General features: G+C 42.1%; 1 long non-coding RNA gene across 1 annotated transcript; it reads right to left on the reverse strand.

Annotated features, from left to right (window-relative positions):
- Positions 1–9,559: 9,559 nt before the first annotated feature.
- LOC142042361 (uncharacterized) lies at positions 9,560–19,303 on the reverse strand. The gene is made up of 3 exons (XR_012653725.1): positions 18,873–19,303; positions 18,682–18,770; positions 9,560–9,942 (listed from the first exon to the last, which is right to left on the reverse strand). It is a non-coding gene; the product is annotated as an uncharacterized LOC142042361 (long non-coding RNA).
- Between the last annotated feature and the right edge of the window lie 215 nt (positions 19,304–19,518).

The following is a 19,518-nucleotide window of genomic DNA, read 5'->3' on the forward strand; positions in this document are numbered from 1 at the left end:
TGGTATGGAATATCCCTTTGGCTAGTTCGGGTCAGCTGTCCTGGCCATGCTTCCTCCCAGCTTCTTGTACACCTGCTTGCTGGCAGAGCATGGGAAACTGAAAAATCCTTAATTTAAGGTAAGCGCTACTTAGCGACAACTACGACATCGGTGTGTTACCAACATTATTCTCACACTAAATACAAAACACATGATACCATCTACTAGGAAGAAAATTAACTCTATGCCAGCCGAAACCGGGACAGTTACTGACACTCGCCAGCTGCTAGCTGTGTGGAAGAACTTGAACACCTTCCTCTTACCTTAAAAAGACAAACATTGTAAATTGTAAGAACTATACCAATAAACAAAGGTAACGCATGAAGAGAAAAAGTCAATTTTTAAACTTTGTTCAGAACAACTTGAAAAACATAGACAATCACATCATCTTAAATGAAAGGAAAAATAATTGGGCAAAAAACCATCCACAGCCATAGTGTTTGAAGCAGGGCAGGAAAGCCATCTGACCTGTCATTTGAGTCTTTCTGTATCAAACAGCCACGTTAACAGTAACTGTAATTAAATTAGACTTATTATGCATACATGAGCAATAAAAAGTCAAACATACAAGAAATCCACTATGGTAGTGATCGAGTTTAAGGAAAAGAAAGTGGAAGCTTGTAAAAGACACATCAAAAGTGACAACCCCAAGAGGAAGATACTTCCCAGCAGCTTGAAGTCTCAGGGTAAATACTTCAGAAAAAGCTGCCAGGGTTAAACAGAGGAAGTTTATTAAAAAAACAATTAAATCCCTCGAGAAGTTGAAGGTGAAAATAGGACGTAAAATATAAACACATCATATGCCGAAAAAGACACTGATGGCCATCAGAAACTTGTAGTTAATTCTTTTCTGTAGCAAGCAGGACACCTGTGAAAGAGTTAGCAGGAGCAGTAGATTGCTAAGATATAAAAGGAGCACACAGGTGAGATAAGGCCATGGCAGTGAACTGCATGAATTCTTTGCATCCCTGTTTGCTATAAACTCAAGGAGGTTCCCTTGTTGGAAGTCTTCTTTATATAGCATAAATTGGAGAGCTCAGTGAAAATTATATATCTCAGTAGGTTTCTAAGAAATAGAGAAACTAAGCAGTAACAATTTCAAAGAACAACCAAATCTAGGATTAGTGTGCATGGAAAAGGGAAGATAAAGAAGAAAGCTCTCTAAAATCATGAGTTGCAAAGACAGATCAAATAGGGAATGGAAGTTTTTGTATCATGAAGGCACTGAACAAGGATATATCAAATCATTAGGTGATTCAAAACAAATAAGACCAGAAGTGTTTCCTCATATAGCATGTTGGTAAATTTGAATTTCCTTGCCACAGAATGTTGTGGTTTACAGAACTTGACATGAGTTAAAGATCTCTTGGACAAACTCATCCATCAGGACCTATTAAATAGAAAGACTCTGCCTCTGACTTTGGAAGTCATATCACTAGAAGCTGGGAATATAAGGCAGGTAGCTATCACTACATGCTTGTCATTTTATAATAATCTTTAGTAAACATCCTCCACTTTTCACCACTTTTCATCACTTTTGGATGTGATGGCCCAGGATACTGGGCTAGATGGATCTTTTTTAGTCTGAGCTGGGACAGCCCTTCTTACATCCTGCTTTTAAGTAGCTCATGCAGTTTGTGGAAAGCCTTCTGTGGATTCATTTGAGTCAACTTGAACAACAAGAGTCAGATAAAGGACTCCAAACAGAATTAGGACTGAAAATACTAGGAGGAGGTAACTAATTGAGCAGGATCAGCAACTAATGTAAAGAAAAGATAAAGCAGAAGTACACTTGCCTATAGTCTTTAACTCTTGAAGTAAAAAGTGGCACCACACATGAGATGACAGCAAATAATTCTTCATCCCTGTAAAAGAAAAAAATACTCTCTTCTTCCCAGCAGGTGAAATGACAAGAAAATTGCAATGTGTCCTTAAACTGAAAGAAGCTTAATTCTCAGATCAAATCTGTATCAACACAATTTTAAAAAGAGCTCTGCAAGTGGGTGAATAAGTATGCATAGAAAATGAAGAATATATTAATATACGGAAGTGCAAAAATCATAGAAACTTACCATTACCCTTCTTCTTTTTTTAACTAACTGATGTAATCCCATAGCTACACAAGCCATATAAAAGTGGTCTTGGTCATGTCAGTCCTCCGTCATGAAAAATGATTGAATATAAAATATTATTTCATATAAGTTCTATAAGTGAAATCCTCACATAATATGAATTGCCTAAGGTTCACTGACTTCCACAGAACTATGACAAGTCACACAGCTGAGGACCTGCCCAGCGTGTACCATGTTGGCTGACACAGCAACGTCATAAATCCAGCCTTGAGGAAATTGCAGTTTTCAACAAGCTCATTGCATGCGAGACTGTTAACTGACCATTTACTGAGATTCTCGTAAACCAACCTCTACAGGCCGAAGGGAAGAAGAGAGAAGCAGTGGTACAGAGCCTGCAGTGTCCCTTTCCTGCAGCCCCTTGCTCCGAGGGGGCTGCCTAAGACCTCCACAATAAAGCAATAAAGTAAGCCAATGCAGATGTGGGATCTGCAGCTTTCGTCTTCGTGGATAGCGGTATGGTGTTCGTGGGGCTGAAGTAACCCAAAGCCTCTCTGAACCCAAGCTAGGAAAGGAGGAGTCTCTCGCACCACCAGCACCTGTGAATGAACATTGTAAAGCCCAGTTGCCAACCCCCTCCTTAAATGCTGGGAGATTTATTCACAGTTAAACCCGGATGTTTTCTAAACTGACTGTCCTCATAAAATTATCTCGGCCAACAGCAAAGGTAGGACTGAGCTGCTGTCCAGTGACTTTCCCTCTCAAGTACCTTCAGAGGTTCTTCTACCTGCCAAACTGCTCCAGTGATGCTCTGGAGATGCATGAGATGCTCTCATGAGAGTCATCACTTGCTTCGAAGTCACCAGACCTCAGGCCCGTCGCAATTTTAGAGCCCTCTAAGAAATTAATCCTCTAATTGTCGTTCTCAGTTTATCCAAGAATTTGCAACTTCTGTATGAACTCCTTGGCCAAATTCGGTAATCTTGTTAATCTCAGCCCCCATATTTCTGTTTCTTTCAACTTCGGCTAGCAAAAATTCTCACAGTGCTCCTTCCCAAGAAGGACAGAAACCTTCTGTTCCCTTTTTCCCATACACTCAACAAAATATCCCTGAACAAACATGCTGCTTCTACATTTCTTCCCAGTGAAACCCTTGAGACCTAAATAGCTCACTTCCAGTTGCCCACCTAAATTTTCCCTTACTCTAATTTCTAGGTCAACTAACTGCAGAAAATTATTTAAACTTTGTAATTTATAGGAAAAGTTTTGCTTTGAAATAAAATGCAAATATTTTTTGCGTTTTCAACCACTGAAGCAGAATTGTAGTCATTTAGCAGACATCATAACTTGTAGTTAACCAGTATGTTTTTTTCAGGACATATAGCTAGAGAGAATTTTTCCATTGTAATGCAATTCCCTAATGAACCATAGTTAACATACTAGGTTGCTTTCTGTGTAACCTTGAAAAAAATACAAAAGGTATTTCATTATTGTATGAAAGCAATATGTAAACATGCAAATGTTTCCTGTTGTTATAAGTTTTAAGGAATGACTTCTGTAAGCATTTATCTATAGTACATCTAAATTAAATAGCCCTGCTAGAAGGAAGAGAAAACATTTTGTATTCATTTAGTCATTAAACAGAATCAGGAACAGTTGCTAAAATAATGGATCCTGATTATTCATTACCATTATGCTTTACTTGTTGGAATAGATACCTGATAAGAATCGTACCAGAACTATAGCTGCTAATGAATGATTAAAGGATAGGGAGCAGATGCGAAGGGAAAGTAGAACAACAATACCTCATTTGTTTTTTTCTGGGGACGCTTATGTGGTTGTCCTTAATTTTCTTCTACTGAGTTTTGCTTTCAGATCTCTACAATATAATGGACTGAACTAGGACTGGATTTGGACTCTTTCCCATCTTGTGGAAAGCTTCTTTCCTGAACCATGACAAAAAATTCAAAACCTTGTCAAAGTTTATGAACTAAAAGTACTAATAATGTCAACAATGTCAATAGAAATATTTTATTTAGGTGATTTTGAAAACATTTCAACTGCACTATAATCTGCTTATGTTTTGTAACTGAAAGCCATTTTACAGAAAACCAAAATCTTTGAAGTGTCAAAATCCTGTTTTATCAAATTCAGTTTTTCAGGGCCTTGAAATCTGATTTGACCTATTTCCTACAAAGTTTTGGCTTACACAAATAAAGGCATTTTTGGATGAAATTAATTTTGTCAAAAAGCTCCAAGCTAGCTTTGCTGTCCATGGTAGTCCATACAAATATCACAACAAACTTCTGGTATATGCAATAGCTTAATCAGATGGAACTTGAGTAACACACAGACACGTATCTATCTGATCACCAGATGACTAGGAAATCTGTGTCCCATATGCTGTTTAAAAAGGGAGGTCTTAAAATTTAATTAGACAGGAGAAAGAAACAGAGCTTGCTTTTTTTTTTTAATAGTCATTCCATTTTTTTTCACTTTGTCTATTTAAACCCCATATATTCACCTAATCCACCGATTGCTCTGCAACTGCTTACAAGCTTTGTCATGTACTACCTAAATTCATCTAGAATTTTGTTTTGTTGGCATCCCAAGAATTCAGGTCACAGAGAAACCAACCTGAGAACCCAGGAGATGAGTAAAACCATCATGGACAAACACACACGCTTGCCTGCATGGGAAATTAGCATGCAGTCATTTACAGCACAAATGTATACTTTGCCAAATCAGCGTCTTTCAGTCTTTATCAGTCTGCAGGCTCTTACTTTTCTTTTTCTTCCCAGTGGAAGCACAGAGCTTTATGTAGTGAATCAAAGCTCCCTGACTCTTCATAGGTAAATTTTCACAGACCTCTTATAAAAAGCTCACAGACCTCCACGATCCGTGGACTACGTGTGGAAAGCACCGCCAGCACCGGTGCTCCAAACTTGTTCCACGTAGAAACTCTTTATAGTGCACAAAGACTGTGAAGTACCTTTACACCACTTTCAAAAGACCCACCTTTTTCAAGTTCAGCTAATTTCTAGTTACACACACAGACATGTGTTTGTATCATCTATCATTAGAGAGCTGATTGATTATATAGTCCCATAGTCCTGTGTTTTCTGGTTCTAGTTGAGGGGATTTCACCCAACCAGTTTGAGAAAATTTCCCTCCTGCTCAGTAAAGAATTGTGCTTGGTGGTACAAAATAGAAATGTTCCTACATTTCTTGGGCGTAATGAAGTGCTTGCGGCATCAGCAGAGACTTTGACTTTATACGTAAGGCTTATTAAGACTTAGTTACCTTTTAAGGTGGTAGGGAAGCAAGCACAGAGCATGAAGCGCTCTGCCAGAGCAGCTTTATCAAACCCTACGGTGGCAGTTCAGGGGATTACCAGCCGCAGCTGCCTGCCTTCTGCAGGGGGGCAATGCCAGCCCCCAGCTGCTCCCACTGCTCTGCTGACTGCAGAGCGTGTACAAACTCAGCTGGGTGTCCTTGTGACACCCGCACATAAAAAAGCAAGAGGAAAATCCAGTGCCTGGAAAAGACCATCTCCCTGATCGCAGGGCACAGACGGTTAGCTGTCCTCTAGCAAATCCAGCCGCGGTTATCCCTGCGTCGTTGTGAGAGTGGGTTCGGGTTAAAAATAATCAGAGCTTTTTTTGGGGGTGTGGAGGGGCAGGGTTTGGATCCGGGTTGTCGCAAGGCCCCATAAACAATTTTACAAGAACAACCGAAGGAGGTCACAGGCTGGGAATGAGCAGCTGGGGGCTGCTAAGATGGCATTGTCAGTGAATGGCACCGCTTCCCTGAATTTTTACAGAAACATAGAGCTTGAGCGTTCAGATAATGAGCCGTGACATCTGAGATATGGGAGCGGTACCGAGCAGATGGGCCAATACCTGCTTAAAGTGCTCCAGCTCGAGTCGCTGAAAAGGACATCTGTCTCTGCTCTCAGACTGGGTGCCTTAGTGACCCTGCCGCAGCTGGGCATCAAGAACTCTTCTGTGTGTTTATGAACGGGTGTTTTTCAGAAGCCTGTACTCTGAGTGGTATTTTGAATGAATTTTCACAAGGCAGCCAAAAAATCTCCTGCTGTCAGATGGGCCGAATATCAAGTCCTTGTTGCAACACACGGAGGTACTACAGCTCCTCAGCAAAACAGTTGCAAAAATATTTTTAAGATGCCAAACCCAGCAACCTTTTCCCTTACCCTTGTTCAGCAAAATGATTTTATCTGAAACTTTTCACTCTGAGGCACACAATAGTTTTGGAGATTTCAGGCCCCAGAATGAAAGTTGAGCGCAGTTAATGGCATCTGAAATTTGAATTCCTGAAGGCAAATGCTGGACACCTGTGGCTACATTATCCTTCAGTCTAAAAAGTTACCCTGCTCTCCCTTCCTCTTTTCTTGTATCAAATCCCAGACCATCATTTTTTTCTCAGTAGCACTCGGGCCAGCCTACAACACTAAAAGCATATAGAAATGACTAATATGAAAGGGCTGAATAAAAGGCATTTAAAAAATAAACCAGAAATAAATCATGACTTAAGAATAACTGTTTTGTTTGCTTGTCACTAGACATCTGTTCATAGACACTGCAAATGTTCCACTTTGTGTCTGGGTTTAATAGTAACAACTTTGCAGGGATGCCTTCTTCTTCCTCATTGTTTTCACTTGGTTTCTAGGGCAAACAAAACCATTTTTTTCAGCCCTTTAATAAATTAAAGCTGTTATAGAGTTAGAAGTAAATAACTGCATAGTATGGAAACTTAAATCCAGCAAGCCTCAGAAAGCGTCAAAGGTCACTATACGCACAGATCCAAACTCTTTCTTGCTCCTTTCCCCCCGGTAATCCCCAGGACCTCTCTGTCGTGACTGAGTAGAATGCAGGGCAAAACTTGACCTGAAAAAATGTGGAGCTGGCCATCCTCTTCCTCCTCTCTCCCTGTCATCTGCTGACAGACAACAAAGTGTACTGAATCCGAACTGTTTATTTTGCTGGGAATGCCATCTGCGTGGTGGCAGCTGGGGTAGGAGGGAGGGCACAGAGATGAATGGACAGCGATAAATATGGACAGTAGACAAAATTAGCAGAAGTTCCGCTGCTTTACAGTCTTCTGGATCTTTGCATGCTTCCATTAAGTGGATACAGTTCTTCTTCAACTGGTGTTTGAACATCTGGATTATTTAGCAAGACAGCAAATTCAGAACATTTGAACAGAGATGTCAGACAAGTCAGTTTGGGCAAAATGCTAAGACTACTGAAAATGCTGAAGTAATTTACGGTTATATTCTATTTTTAACATATTGCAGTATACTGGAACTAGCAAGGGGAAAAAAAGAAGATAAGTAAGTATTGTCAAGAGGAATATGTCACAAATATGCAAAATGAAAAATCAGTGAAGATCTGGAGAGAATGTTTCTTGCAGACCAAAGATAAAATCAATGCCTGCATCACTGACAACTGAACCTGAATTCCACAAAGGAATTTCTGGCATAACATTTTAATTTCCCATTGCTATTCAAAATGATCACTTACATTTGCATTATCCCTTTTCGCTATGTTACGGAAAAAAATAATTCAACAATTAAAACCCCATTTTAGCGTATTCAGTTCTGTAAATAAGATGATGTGAGAGGAAATTTTAGAGATTGAAATTTTGCTCATGTCTCTTCACTAGCAGATTGCTAACAACATCTTGTCTACACAGAATCACAGCAGGCTAAGGTGGGAGGGGACCTCTGGAGATCGTCAGGTCCAACGCCCTGCTCAAAGCAGGGTCCGCAAGGCAGAAGGTTGCTCAGGGCCACGTGCAGTTGCGTTTCAAATTCTCTCCAAAGACATAGACTCCACAACCTCTCTGGGCAACCTGTTCCACTGTTTGACCAACCTCATGGGAAGAAAGTTTCTTCTTCTGTTTAAATGGCATTTCCTTTGTTTCCGTTTGTGCCCATTGCCTCTTATCCCTTCCCTGGATACCAGTGAGAAGAGCCTGGCCCTGTCTTCTTTGCTCCCTCCTATCAGGTATTTATACACATGGATGAGATCCTCCCTAAGCCTTCTCTTCTCAAGGATAATATATTAATAAATATTAGTAAAACATTAATAACATATTTTAAAAATATATGTTTACTTACTTTGGAAGCATTTCAGAAGAATCTTGGCTGATTTGTCCACGGTTTTCACATTGAATACAGCTCCCAAGATCCTTTTTAGGCATGTGTCACTGTTGTTAGGAGTTTCATCTACTGCAGCAGGAGACCCTACTTCAGCAATGTTGTATACTTTCAAACTATATGTAGGTAAGTCATTTGGTAAGACATTCTCCTCTTCCCTTAAGTGTTTAATTAGAATAGACACACATTTCAACCTTTTTTATCTCACTCTTGGGGTTTTTCTAAAGTTCATTAAATTTAAGAGCAATCAATAACAAGAAGAAAGCTCAGTCCTTGAGCAAGTCTAAAGCTGCACTACACCTGAAGGAACTAAACCACAGAGAAGCCTTTTAATGCACTGTAATTTATGGAAGTTGGATTCACATCCCTAACTTGATTTGCCTTAACCTTCTTGGCTGTCCTTATTTAGAAGTGCCTGGAATTAAAGATTTCATGTTCAGTGCTGCAGTTCTCCATGTGCAAGACTTAAAGAGAAGGAAAGGACATGTCATACTGGTAAACAAACTTAGCCAATACTGGTCCACTTTAACAAAATCTATGTAATACACGTCAGTTATAATAAGCTTGTCACCCTACCTTCCCTTCAGATTTTCTAAAACGTAGTTCTATGTTGCCATAATATTTGTCTATAGTGCATGATAAGACTTTCTCTGTCATGATATGCACAGACATATTTTCATGTAAGCATTAAATCTTTCAAAGCTGATACCCCATGCTGATAAACAGGTTTCTCAACAGACAGCATGAAGTTCACGTCACCAGCACTACATATCTAAGCTGGGTGTGGAAAACCACACAGCAGCTACCCCTACAAGGTTGCAGTTCCATCTCTCCCTTCAGGTGACTTAACTGCTCAGTGACGAGCCAGCTCCCTTCTCCCCGCAGGTAGAGTTGTCCCACCTTCATCTTTGCACCACCTTCGACACCCGCTGTCGAGACATTTCGGCACGGTCGCCTACCAGAAAACCACCAGGTCTCTCTCTTCTGGGTCAGATTCCTGCTGGTTTAGCACACCGAAACAGTTCCCTGACCAGGGTCAGCCAGCCCCAAGCTGAGCCAGTGTCAAGACCTGACCGTCTCTCTACTCTGGGTGACACTCCTGGAATATTCCAGGGGTATTGGGAAAGCGAGCAGGACGTGCCTTGCTTCAAAAATGCGTCCCAAATGCCTGGAGAGCATTCTGAGCATCCTCAGAAACAAGAGGATGGCATGCTAACAAATGAGTTAATTGTAAGCATCAGTCAGTTTATAAACACTCCGCAGTGTTCAACTAATTTCAAAGGATCTGTTTATTTGAAATACAAGCCACAGATAGATTTTCATATAAGTTTTGGAGGCTCATTTCTGAAAGCAAATCATACTTCCAGAACATCCTAAATATAAATTATTATGCATAATTCTCCTCTACAGTGTTCATGATGGATGGATAAACAAAGGTGAACTAACATACATTACATAAAAATGAAGAATAACCAACACTGCCAGTTTTCTATGGGACATATATCACAGCCATTCAGCTAATTCCTGCGGGCTCAATTTCTGGCCTTGGTGGAGCAATTCTCTTTGTCCTTTGCAGTTTACCATAAAATCTTCCAATCTGATTAATAACTTCTTAGAATTTTTCTTGAGGAAGAACCTGGAACCACAGGTCATCTGCAATAAAAAGGAAAAAGGGTTTCCACCTGCCACAGTGAGTGGTTCACAGAACAGCAAATCAAGCACAAGCAGATTATCATGATACCTTAAAAATACTGAATCACATTGTTTTGCATAAATTTTTACAGAAATTCTTAAGGTCTCAAGTAAGCATCTGAATGCCATTTAAATAAAATTAAGCTTCAAAAACCCAACTGTGTTCTTAGTCTCATAATTTTTTGGATACCTTGAGATTTAAGACGCCGCCCCACTGAAAAGTTCAAATACATTTATAAAAATTTAAAGTTTATTGTCCCATTTAAGGTTATATAAGAAAATGAAGAAGATAAATGACTCCTGATGTGTAACTAAGGGAGAACCATTTGTGTGAACCATTACTGGTTCTTATTCTTCAACAGTTCACAGTTCATACACTCCCAGTAATGAAAATGGAGTCAACGCAATGCATGAGGATCAGATTTTAATAATCCAAGGCCATTTACATCACATCAGAGATGTTCAGCAGGCACCTACGCAAACTCCACAGTCACCTTCAATACTGTAATTTCAAATTTGCAGCAGAGACCCTATAGCAAAGCCAGAGTACTCTGTGTATCCTAGTTTTCTTGAACTCTTTTCTGACACAAAAGCTGTGGTCCTCAGCAAACACTTTCACATATCTTGGTATTTGTGGATAATTTTTTTTTAAAGCAGCAGGTTCTATACATCTGTTTTGTTCCTACAGAAATATTTGCTAATTCAGAAATGGAGCAATGGTTCAGCTGGGTAGCTAGTTTAATAAATGAGTGGATTTGGTAACAAAGCAAGTCACTGAAATGGCCACAGGGATTTTCGTGGAGGTCCCAGTGGACTTTGGAAGTGCCTCCTCTCCTGGAAGAACCTCTGGTGGATGGTCCAGTTTCCACCTCAATCATATATAGTTACTTACTTCCAACCAAAATGCTGTATGTGGTGGTTACCTGGGAGAATAATAATCTTAAAAAGAGGCAAACTGCAATTCTAGTTCTGAAGAACAAGCCTACTTTTGAACATCTCAGGGGAGCAGTATAGCACTGCTTCTTACACAGCATTCCCTCCTCACCAGAATTTTCTGTGCTGGAGGAAAATAAAGCAGCATTCATTTTGTATTGTAGACAGAGACCTTTAAAAAAAAAAGAAAAAAACCTAACAAAAAACCCCAAACAGCAGCCATTCTTGCCATGAGAAAGATCTTGGTGACAACATCATTTTCCTAGAAGAAAAATCTGCAGTAGCTCAGGATTTCCATAAGTATTTTGGATTCCTGGGAAAGAAGGAGGAACGCTGTTGGGTTTATTATGGTTATAAGTACCCCAGAGCAGGAATGCTGATTTCCTAGCACTCTTCCCCAAACACCAGAGAATATTCCCTCCCATACACTTGCAGGCATGATAGGAAGGAGCAGGGCAGCCACTGCAGACCTGCAGGAGGAAAACTGAGTATATTACAACTGAATGCCTCAGCCGGGCTCTTCCTGGCCTTCCTGGCTCTGAACTGTGTGTGCAAAGTGCAGCCCTATATGTACTTTCATATAAAGCAGTTTTTCATATTAAGGGAATCCATTAGAGATGGATTTGAACTTTTGCTCATCCTCCTGCCACCGATGTGCACTGTCGTTGCCAAGCACAGACAACATAGTCCACTTTTGTCTCCATTTTCTTCCTTCATGAATTGAAAAGTGCATATAATGTGCTAGTAGTAGTTTAGAAGTGGTCAGATTAGTGAATGAATAAGCTTTAATGTAATAAGCCATCATTCAAAGACTGACTTTTTAAATATCCTTTTCCATTGCTCAGTGGGCCTTGATAAACAGGTATGCCAGAAACTGGTTTATACTAGAAATTACTTCCAAGCTGAATTTGCCACTTCATCAGGCGGTCACAGTTTACAGAGAAAGCAGATAAATAAGCTGAAAGAGAAAAGATGCCAGTATGAACAACAACAGTGAAAAAAGCCAACAGTGAAACATAAATTCCGTTGTTCAAATGAGTTTTTCTGTTGTTCTCTTGGGAGAATATTCACTGAACCTGGGCAGAGATGCCTTCATTTTACCTGCTAAATGTCTGCTGAGGTTCCCCCTCCAGCACGTGGAGAGGAACGGAGTCCTGCGAGAGGCAGTGAGAGCAGAAGCCTGGGGTAGGTGTGCTGAACACTGCCTGGAGGAACCTTCCTCTTCATCCACTGCTGAAAATTAGGATGCTGCCTAGCTAAGTAAAGTACTTCAGGTTGGGTGTCCCACATTAGAAAGATTCGTTAGCGTTTTAAAAGGGAAGATAGCAGTATTACCTGAGAATAATTATTACAGAATCCTGGAAATTCAAAATCTTGTTTTTACACATATTCATTCATGCAAATGTGGAACCTGACACGGAATTTTTATTCAGGTGAGTAATCTGCCTTTGACTTCAATGGGATTCTACTATATATGAGCAAAGCAATCAAGTCAGGTTTTGCATTTACGCAGTAGCCTCCATTTGTCTTCAAGTGGGACTGTTATGTTGTAAAAACTCCCAAATCATGCCAATTTGTCCAGAAGAGATTTCAAATCTCCTTTTTAATATTCAGCTTCAGCAAAACAGAAAGCAACACTGCCAAATGCTCCATAACCATTCAACTGTGATTACTCACATTTTGATTAGAAAATTCTCATAAATACCATTTCACATGGGTGTTGTCACCTGCCCTGTGCTAGATACACCATCTCCTCTGTGCAATTAATTAGCAAACATTGAAAAATGAATTTATCACCTGGAATGGAGTTTTGACAGACTCTTCTGAAGACATACCTGAAACACAGCCCAGGAGAATCCTCAACAGATACAAATGATTTACGCATATACAATAGCGCAGACAGCCTCCAAACAAGCTAAAGACCTGCCAGGAGCAGCAGTAATTCAATATCTGCTTTGAAACGAAGAACGTAAAAGAGACCATAACTGAGGAATGAGGCAGAGAATCCTCCAATGGGGGAAAGGTAAGGAGAACACTAATCATTTGGGGGATTTACAACATCCCTGTACTTCCCGATGGGCAAAAAGGCGAGGAAGGAACACAGAACAAGAAGGGTTTGGACAACAGACACGGAAAGCTGCACACCGACGGTGCTACCCCGGTTGCAGTTGGGTGAGCGCTGCCGCCGCGCTCGGATCAACGCGCCGGCTCTCCTGCGGCTGCGGCCGCGGCTCCAAGTTGCAGCAAAGCTGACGCAGCAACCAGCCGCCGTGATAAAGGCTGTCCCCGCAATTCCCCTCTTGCGTGTCGTCGCCACCTCCCTGGGGCCAGCGGTGGTCCTCGGCTGGCCCCAGGGTGAACTTCTTCAAGGGAGATGGACAGTAAAAAGCCAACCCTCCCCAAAGAGGTTCTCAGCGTGGTGGTGTCTTAGCCAAGTCGGTCATGAACCAGCAGCAAGCACGAGCAACTGCTGAAACCTAGCTGAGTGTTTTTTTCACATGTGGGCTAGGAAAGAAAGAGGCTGTGGTATTGCAAAAGACCCAAAATACTCAGTATGGTGAGCGCCGTTCTGAAAACAGTATATTCTCTTATTCCTTGGAGCAAGTCGTTGGGTGCCTCACATTGAAAAAGAAATATACTAAACAAACCAACACAGTAGGGTAGGAGCTGGAAAACAAAACCAGCTAAACATAAATAAATCATGGACGTCTCCTAACATAGTAAAATTCTTGGGCATTGTCATCTGCTGCTTATTACAGTTTCATTTCCATTGGAATTTTCTTTGTTTCCCTGCAACTTTTGTGTATCCAAATAATTACAGTTGTATTACTGTATTATTTTAAATCTAGTCAGTAAAGTGAATAGAAAAGCCTATCTCTGCATTATTCTGGCCAATATTACATTCTATTACATCAGAAATAGGAAATAAATCAATTTTAATGCACCACTTTAATAAGACGACAACCACAGTTCTAGATTGCAATTATGGAGATAATTACAATTTCATTGGTACTGCTGAAGACTAAGAATACAAAATTTACCTTGGATGAACAGTTCATTATTTAAGATGAACCCAAGCTATTTTTCTTCTAAATCATATCTTGGCTTGTTTTATTTCTTAACTTGGACTGTTTAATAAAGGCATAAAGAATTTTACAGGTAGAGTATATCAAAACAGGCTAGCTGGTTCAACGTCAAATTCCTGTACAGTGATTTGAGAAAAAAACATTAATTTTGAAACAGCTCTGGAGGCTGAGTATAAAGATTATTAAACATAAGTTTTATATATGCAGAAAAATTGCTTTTGCATGAATTCACTTTTAAAATGTTAATATATGCATAAGAAAATTGTGTTTCTTAATCTCTGAAGAAACACTTATCACTAGGAACCGCTTAATTCTTTTCCTGTGCTTGATTTATTAGCTTATGAAATTATGCTAATAGTTTGCATGTTAATGGTTTTGGGGCTCAAATGACCTGATTTTAATAATGAAGTAATTTATGCAGTAAATGTAATCAGCATCTATGAATCTCACTTAAAAGAACATACCAGTGATTACCTATGCTAAAAACACGATCGTCGGCATGGTAGACACTATATGTTATGACAGGGAACTGGGATGTGCTCAGCTCAGCACACCCTTTAGGCTGGTTGAGTCCCACTTCGATGAACCACACCAAAGCCCGCAACTGCAGCTCTAAGAACCGTTTACGGACCTGCAGTTGCAGACTGGCATCCTCGCATGGTCATCTTCAAAGGAAAAGGACAAGGGAAGGAGGTGGACAGCACCAGAACTGACGTCTAACCCGGAGCCAGGAGGAACAGCTCCACGAGCAGAAGACCTCTGCGCCACGGAGACCTCGCACACCTGGACGAAGGGGGTTGCAGGAAAAAGGGAAAGCCTTTGCTCGGGGAAAAAGTTGTAAGTTTTACAAGTTACAAGAAAAATGGCACTTTTATTAAGGATTTGACCTGTGTGGCGTACAAAAGATGCAACCCCCTGCAACATTTGGGAAGCCTATGTGAAACAGATCCTTCACAAAGATTCTTTCCTAAAATATCGGTATTTACAGACCTGCTCACTGTAAGGATGTATTTGAACCGTGCCTCTGTTCCCTTGCATCGTTTACTGTGCTCTTCCCCAAGACGAGAAGAAATTCAAGACTGGGCTTTGAAAACTAAACAGCAATGCTTTCTTTGCAGTAATGTAAGCTTGTGTTTTGATAACCTGCTGAACATCGATATTCATTTTGGTATAAAAAAATTCAAAAATATATTACTAGCTGCCAAAGATGATCTAACTGTTCAAACATCCAGACAGCAGCTGAGGGAGGTCAGATTGGAAATGAGCCAAAATGTATAAAGTCAATGGAAGGAACCCCATTGATTCAGCAGAGCTGGGTCATTGCTTCCCCAAAGAAATGCCTAAAGGCCTGAAGTCCTCTCCCCTTCCAAAGACCAAAACTGAACAACTATATTTTGTAATTAATAAAAACTTTGCTTGTGGCATCTTGAGCACATGATACAAAACTGTCTTCAAACACCATTTCCAGACTTGTTCATTTCACAAAGCAAAAAGGTGATATGTTCTGGAGTGTGACTAATGCTCTTTATTCCAGAATTCAGACTATTAGCTTGATGCAATTTATTTTGTATCTTGAAGAGGAAAACAAGCAGAGGTACCAGCTACTTTAGCATTTTTAATGTTTCATCCCAGTCATAAACAGACTCCATGTATGCCCAAGGCATGTATGAATCACGCAAAAATAACTCAACAGAAGCTGTTCAAACCCCGCTCCTTCCACAGACCATAGAATCCGCCCTGCGCATTCAGGTGCACCCAGTGGTAGAGCAGGGCTTCCGAGAACCTCACCAAGGGGGTCGTGGTAGAGAAGGCGACCTAAAGCCCAGGCTGCTGCCTGCACAGAGTTTCAGAGGACGGCGACGCTGACCCTCTGCATTAGCCCTGGATAGGGACTGGGCACAGCAAGGAGAAACCTAATGAAGGTGTCTCCGTAAGAGACAGGGCTTATTCTGCAAGCTGCAAAGTCCCCAGCTCCCGAGGAGCCCAGGCTGGGCTGAGCTCCACTAGTAGAATAAGAGCAAACTTGATCAAAGCCTTGCGCGTTTGCTTTCGATGCGGATGCCGTACACGCTGTTACCATAGAGCTGGGACAGCTTAATGAGCTATCACCCGTCAGCCGAGTTACTGTGTGCGCGCTCCTACCCTGCCTCCTCTCTCCAGGGAAATGGTCTTGTTCGGTCTCGGGGAAAGCCTCATCGAGGAGTCGTAGCTGCACGGAGCCGCCTGCTCTGCGGTCCCTCTCGCAGGCCCAGACATCCTTGGCTTGCCAAACAGGATTTCTGGAGGTGAAAATTTCCCTCCTCCGTTTCCCTGCGTTGCGCCTGGAGGACATTCCCCTGAGAAGAGGGACCCGCCGTTGGGGGAGGCAGGGTCAGGAAGGCAGAAAATAAAAGGAGAAATTTCAAAGTTCAGACCGTTTGCTTGGCAAACTGTAACAGCTCAAAGGGGTAAGTCTCTGTCTGCCGTTTACTTGGAAATCTGACAGGAGTAACTTGCCGCTAACAAACTCGGCTCGCGAACGCCACAAGCCCAAAAGCCAGACAGCCCAGAGTGCTGGTGCACGCTTCCCATCACGAATACCCAAAAAAAGGCCCGCCCGCCTGCCGGCAGCCTCTCCTGCCCAGCTTCGGCTCTCTTGGAACGCGAGGTGCCGTCCCAGCCCCTTCCGCAGGACCGAGGCGGTGGCTGGCGTTGGGAGATGCCGCGGCTGCTGTGGCTCGGGAAGGGAGGCACGAGGAGGAGGAGGGCAACCGTGGCTACTCTGCAGCACGGGGGGGCTACCTGCGAGGTTCCATACCGACCTTTAAAGTCCCCCCAAAAAGCACTGACACACTGAAACGCAGTATTTACAAATGGGCTAACCTGCCCTGGGTATAACTCAAACACTGCAACTCCAGAAATTAGCCCAGTAGAAAATATTCTTGTATTTACTCATCTGAATTAAAGCAGAACAGAAACTTATCACAACGCACACAAAATGCTAGATGATTTGAAGCTATCGAATTGTTCATTAGCTGGCTTAAATAACTGCAGACTGTTAGCACAGCCGTCTTCATTTCATGCTACTCTTGTTTCTTACGTTGTATCTTGATTTAATATTAGGCTTTAAAAACTTCTGGGCAAGGATTTGTTTCCCTGCATACTCATTCTACCCCCAGTAAATAGGCCTACGTTCCAACTAACGCCTGCAGTTTCTAAAACGCAACCAGCAATAATATTTATTGCTTTTTTGTATGCCTATCCAGAAAAAGAAATTGTTACCAGAATAACACTCAGAACAATAACAGGATGCAAATGTGCACCCTATTCTTCCAGCTTGCATGCTTTACTCCAGAATCATGCCAGTTCACGTGGAAGTCAGCGGGAAACCTGACCAAATGAGGACTTCTGATTTGTGTTCCAGGCATCTTTTTGCTGGATTTATCACAGTTAATGTCCTTTTGTTTGTCTCTCTTCACATGCTAGGAATGTAAGTAGGCCACAATGGCGAATCTGCACATTTGGTCAAAAAAGTTGCTGTGATTTCAAAAACAGGTGTGAAAAACACCATGTTGCAAGCTGGGAGGAAAATAAAAATATGGGATTCGATTTATTCATCATTTTTAGAAACAAAAAGGAGAAAAAAAGCCCAACTTCCAGTAACACCACGGAGCCTTTCCTGAGTCTCATCACTCTTCCTTTATTTTAATTTTAATTCCTGGAATCTCAACACCCCATTATTACTGGATCGGTTTGCGCTCCCGCAGAACACCCCGATCCTGCCTAGGAGTGGTTAACCATAGGGATACGGGGTTTTGCACATCTCTCCCTCTTTCTCTCCTCCCTCCCCATTCCCGAATCAAGTGTCTCCTGCCTCCTTCAGTGCTGCTCTACGGCTCTCTGACTCCTCTCCTCCGCCTGTGGCCTGCCTCTCAGAGCATCTTTCATGCTCCCCCCTCCCCAGCAGAGCAGCCCCAGGCCAGGGCGACCTTTCCCTCGGGATCTTTTGTCTTGTGGTCCCTGAGAGCGCGGAGTGACAGCGAGCAGGATCCCCAGCCCAGCGCTCCCCTCATCAAGCGGCGCTCACGCAGCTCGCACGCCTGCCTGCAGGCATCTCCCTTTAATGTGACACTGATCATCGTGACACAAAATGGTCACAGATATCACTTCCTAAAATTCAGGAATGTGACAGCTAGAGACAGAATCGCTAGTCTGTGGCCTGAAGACTATATGGATTATTCAGGTCAGGATAAATCAGGATGGATATTTGCCCTACTTCCATATTCTAGCTATTAATAACCAAAAGCACGCCAGATTGTGGCTTGTTCTGTGCGACTGCACAAGGGAGCAACGCTCCCTCCCCCACGCCTCCACAGACACATGCACAGACTAATATTTTTGGCTAACGTTTGCAAGCCATTCGCAAACCCAGCCTCCGAGCTGGGATTCAAGCCCCAAGCATGTGGAGGCCTTCCTTCACCGGGCAAGAAAGGGAAGCGAAGGCAGGCTGCAAAAAGATACGGGAGACCCCTCCTGGTCTACTGCCCCAGAAACCCTAAAGAACACAAGCTGCTGCTCTCCCCAGTTTTCTTCGAGCCACAGCACAGCCCAGTCACTCAGGGCTCACCCCCTTTGCAAACAGGCTCCCAAAAAGTGAACGTCCTCCTGGGAAGACCTGCTGGAGAAGCTGCTGAACACCTACCCGGAGAAACACAGCCACGCTGCTCCTGGAAAACTTTCTGTCCACTCGTCAGGATTTCAGTATGAAGCAGCAGCGCTTCCTCCCCAGTACTGAAACAGAGAGATCACACAGTTACAGAACTGAGCAAAGCTGCACCTTCCCCAGCTTTAAAACAGCGAGTGAATTATCCTCCATCCTGAGACAGCACTCACCTTTTAGAAGAATGCAAGACAGAAATTGTACTGTTTCTCTGCAGAATACTAGCTTTTATGAGCCATCATTAAAATTTTGGAAGACGAAGCCCTCAGAAGCCTGAAGCTTTTCTACTTTTAAGATAGTCTTTCAAAAGCTGGCTTTTGCTTTTTGTTGCAAAGGGAAAAATAGAGATATTTTTCAGTCCACTGACATGGAAGAAGAACTGCCCTGACAGCTGAGACAGCTTCCCTGAATAGGATCCCTCTGCTCTTGGGAGTTGGAAAGCTATTCTCTGCCATCCCTTTTGGGTCACTTATGCAATCTGCTCTAGCAACTGGTGCCAGTTCAGTTCAGCTACAGACCAGACTCCCTGGACTGTCTAAATGCCATTCCTAGATTTGTCTAGGAATAAAGCCTTTATACTTCCCTCAACCACCAGATTCATAGCCTATTACTGTAAGGCATTACTGCTAGTCCCAGTCCATAAAATGCCACAGGTTCCCATTTTAATCCCAAAAAGGTAGCTCTTACGCGGCAACTGCACCACACAGCAGTTAGGCAGTAGTTGAAGTCTCTTCTGTCTGTGTTTCTAGACACTACTCCATATTTTATTTATCAGCTAAAAGCCAAGCAGAGTAACAATAACAAGAGTAGGTCGAGTGC

Source organism: Buteo buteo, chromosome 20 (assembly GCF_964188355.1).
Source record: "Buteo buteo chromosome 20, bButBut1.hap1.1, whole genome shotgun sequence".
In the NCBI taxonomy this organism is placed as follows: Eukaryota; Metazoa; Chordata; class Aves; order Accipitriformes; family Accipitridae; genus Buteo; species Buteo buteo.